The sequence below is a fragment of the Oncorhynchus keta genome, unplaced genomic scaffold (assembly GCF_023373465.1).
Source record: "Oncorhynchus keta strain PuntledgeMale-10-30-2019 unplaced genomic scaffold, Oket_V2 Un_contig_3288_pilon_pilon, whole genome shotgun sequence".
Classification (NCBI taxonomy): Eukaryota; Metazoa; Chordata; class Actinopteri; order Salmoniformes; family Salmonidae; genus Oncorhynchus; species Oncorhynchus keta.
The window spans coordinates 95,001-99,556 of record NW_026287174.1 but is presented as its reverse complement, the minus strand read 5'-3'; positions in this window follow the sequence as shown (position 1 = coordinate 99,556).

Below are 4,556 nucleotides of genomic sequence, written 5' to 3'. Positions count from 1 at the left end.
GTAGTACTGTACTGTACTGTATACTGTGTAGTGCAGTACTGTACTGTATACTGTGTGGTGTAGAACTGTACTGTATACTGTGTGGTGTAGTACTGTACTGTATACTGTGTGGTGTAGTACTGTATACTGTATACTGTGTAGTGCAGTACTGTACTGTATACTGTGTGGTGTAGTACTGTACTGTATACTGTGTAGTGCATTACTGTACTGTATACTGTGTGGTGTAGTACTGTACTGTATACTGTGTGGTGTAGTACTGTACTGTATACTGTGTAGTGTAGTACTGTACTATATACTGTGTGGTGTAATACTGCACTGTATACTCTATACTGTGTGGTGTAGTACTGTACTGTATACTGTGCGGTGTAGTACTGTACTGTATACTGAGTAGTACTGTACTGTACTGTATACTGTGTAGTGCAGTACTGTACTGTATACTGTGTGGTGTAGAACTGTACTGTATACTGTGTGGTGTAGTACTGTACTGTATACTGTGTGGTGTAGTACTGTACTGTATACTGTGTGGTGTAGAACTGTACTGTAAACTGTGTGGTGTAGTACTGTACTGTATGCTGTGTGGTGTAGTACTGTATACTGTATACTGTGTAGTGCAGTACTGTACTGTATACATCTTGGCCATGTTCTGTTATAATCTCCACCCGGCACAGCCAGAAGAGGACTGGCCACCCCACATATGCTCTCTCTAATTCTCTCTTTCTTTCTCTCTCTCAGAGGACCTGAGCCCAAGGACCGTGCCCCAGGACGACCTGACATGATGACTCCTTGCTGTCCCCAGTCCACCTGACTGTGCTGCTGCTCCAGTTTCAACTGTTCTGCCTTATTATTATTCGACCATGCTCGTCATTTATGAACATTTGAACATCTTGGCCATGTTCTGTTATAATCTCCACCCGGCACAGCCAGAAGAGGACTGGCCACCCCACATAGCCTGGTTCCTCTCTAGGTTTCTTCCTAGGTTTTGGCCTTTATAGGGAGTTTTTCCTAGCCACCGTGCTTCTACACCTGCATTGCTTGCTGTTTGGGGTTTTAGGCTGGGTTTCTGTACAGCACTTTGCGATATCAGCTGATGTACGAAGGGCTATATAAATACATTTGATTTGATTTGGTTTGTCATGGTTGACCATTAAAGGAGGATCCTGATAGGTTGATAGGAGCTGACCATTAAAGGAGGATCCTGATAGGTTGATAGTAGTTGACCATTAAAGGAGGATCCTGATAGGTCGATAGTAGTTGACCATTAAAGGAGGATCCTGATAGGTTGATAGTAGTTGACCATGAAAGGAGGATCCTGATAGGTTGATAGTAGTTGACCATTAAAGGAGGATCCTGATAGGTTGATAGTAGTTGACCATTAAAGGAGGATCCTGATAGGTTGATAGTAGTTGACCATGAAAGGAGTTCCTTGGAATGAAGAACAACACTACAGCAGACAGCTCAAGGCAAAGTTCAGAGTTCAGTGACTTAAACCTGACTGCTTGTTGCTAAGCTAATCACCCCTGTCTGACTGTTCGTTGCTAAGCTAATCACCCCTGTCTGACTGCTCATTGCTAAGCTAATCACCCCTGTCTGACTGCTCGTTGCTAAGCTAATCACCCCTGTCTGACTGTTCGTTGCTAAGCTAATCACCCCTGTCTGACTGTTCGTTGCTAAGCTAATCACCCCTGTCTGACTGCTCGTTGCTAAGCTAATCACCCCTGTCTGACTGCTCGTTGCTAAGCTAATCACCCCTGTCTGACTGTTCGTTGCTAAGCTAATCACCCCTGTCTGACTTCTCGTTGCTAAGCTAATCACCCCTGTCTAACTGCTCGTTGCTAAGCTAATCACCCCTGTCTGACTGCTCATTGCTAAGATAATCACCCCTGTCTGACTGTTCGTTGCTAAGCTAATCACCCCTGTCTGACTGTTCGTTGCTAAGCTAATCACCCCTGTCTGACTGCTCGTTGCTAAGCTAATCACCCCTGTCTGACTGTTCGTTGCTAAGATAATCACCCCTGTCTGACTGCTTGTTGCTAAGATAATCACCCCTGTCTGACTGCTTGTTGCTACGCTAATCACCCCTGTCTGACTGCTCGTTGCTAAGATAATCACCCCTGTCTGACTGCTTGTTGCTAAGATAATCACCCCTGTCTGACTGCTCGTTGCTAAGCTAATCACCCCTGTCTGACTGTTCGTTGCTAAGCTAATCACCCCTGTCTGACTGTTCGTTGCTAAGCTAATCACCCCTGTCTGACTTCTCGTTGCTAAGCTAATCACCCCTGTCTGACTGCTCGTTGCTAAGATAATCACCCCTGTCTGACTGTTCGTTGCTAAGCTAATCACCCCTGTCTGACTGCTCGTTGCTAAGCTAATCACCCCTGTCTGACTGCTCGTTGCTAAGCTAATCACCCCTGTCTGACTGTTCGTTGCTAAGATAATCACCCCTGTCTGACTGCTTGTTGCTAAGATAATCACCCCTGTCTGACTGCTTGTTGCTACGCTAATCACCCTGTCTGACTGCTCGTTGCTAAGATAATCACCCCTGTCTGACTGCTTGTTGCTAAGATAATCACCCCTGTCTGACTGCTCGTTGCTAAGCTAATCACCCCTGTCTGACTGTTCGTTGCTAAGCTAATCACCCCTGTCTGACTGTTCGTTGCTTAGCTAATCACCCCTGTCTGACTGCTCGTTGCTAAGCTAATCACCCCTGTCTGACTGCTCGTTGCTAAGCTAATCACCCCTGTCTGACTGCTCGTTGCTAAGCTAATCACCCCTGTCTGACTGCTCGTTGCTAAGCTAATCACCCCTGTCTGACTGCTCGTTGCTAAGCTAATCACCCCTGTCTGACTGCTCGTTGCTAAGATAATCACCCCTGTCTGACTGTTCGTTGCTAAGCTAATCACCCCTGTCTGACTGCTTGTTGCTAAGATAATCACCCCTGTCTGACTGCTCGTTGCTAAGCTAATCACCCCTGTCTGACTGCTCGTTGCTAAGCTAATCACCCCTGTCTGACTGCTCGTTGCTAAGCTAATCACCCCTGTCTGACTGCTCGTTGCTAAGCTAATCACCCCTGTCTGACTGCTCGTTGCTAAGCTAATCACCCCTGTCTGACTGCTCGTTGCTAAGCTAATCACCCCTGTCTGACTGCTCGTTGCTAAGCTAATCACCCCTGTCTGACTGTTCGTTGCTAAGATAATCACCCCTGTCTGACTGCTCGTTGCTAAGATAATCACCCCTGTCTGACTGCTCGTTGCTAAGCTAATCACCCCTGTCTGACTGCTCGTTGCTAAGCTAATCACCCCTGTCTGACTGCTCGTTGCTAAGCTAATCACCCCTGTCTGACTGCTCATTGCTAAGATAATCACCCCTGTCTGACTGCTCGTTGCTAAGCTAATCACCCCTGTCTGACTGCTCGTTGCTAAGCTAATCACCCCTGTCTGGCTGCTCGTTGCTAAGCTAATCACCCCTGTCTGACTGCTCATTGCTAAGCTAATCACCCCTGTCTGACTGCTCGTTGCTAAGCTAATCACCCCTGTCTGACTGCTCGTTGCTAAGCTAATCACCCCTGTCTGACTGCTCGTTGCTAAGCTAATCACCCCTGTCTGACTGCTCGTTGCTAAGATAATCACCCCTGTCTGACTGCTCGTTGCTAAGCTAATCACCCCTGTCTGACTGCTCGTTGCTAAGCTAATCACCCCTGTCTGACTGCTCGTTGCTAAGCTAATCACCCCTGTCTGAATGCTCATTGCTAAGCTAATCACCCCTGTCTGACTGCTCGTTGCTAAGCTAATCACCCCTGTCTGACTGCTTGTTGCTAAGCTAATCACCCCTGTCTGACTGCTTGTTGCTAAGCTAATCACCCCTGTCTGACTGCTCGTTGCTAAGCCAATCACCCCTGTCTGAATGCTCGTTGCTAAGCTAATCACCCCTGTCTGACTGCTCGTTGCTAAGATAATCACCCCTGTCTGACTGTTTGTTGCTAAGATAATCACCCCTGTCTGACTGCTCGTTGTTAAGCTAATCACCCCTGTCTGACTGCTCGTTGCTGGTATCAAGCATCAACAGTCACAGATTTTATTAGGTGATTCAAAGTGGACTCTTGGCATTGAGTTAGTTACAAGGACACAAAAAGCAAAACTTAATTCATTAATTTATGAGATAAAAAGTAGTTTTGATTTAATGTCATTAACTCATTATAATGACCCAGAAAGACGTCGACCAGGGATTGCCTCGTTTCACTCACCTGAAATGTTTAGGTAGAACACCCAAGACAATAACACTGGGGAGACAATAGGGCCTGGACTTGGCCTCAACACCTATTACCCTACTACAATAACACTGGGGAGGCAATAGGGCCTGGGCTTGGTCTCAACACCTACTACAATAACACTGGGGAGACAATAGGGCCTGGGCTTGTTCTCAACACCTACTACAATAACACTGGGGAGACAATAGGGCCTGGGCTTGGTCTCAACACCTACTACAATAACACTGGGGAGGCAATAGGGCCTGGGCTTGGTCTCAACACCTACTACAATAACACTGGGGAGGCAATAGGG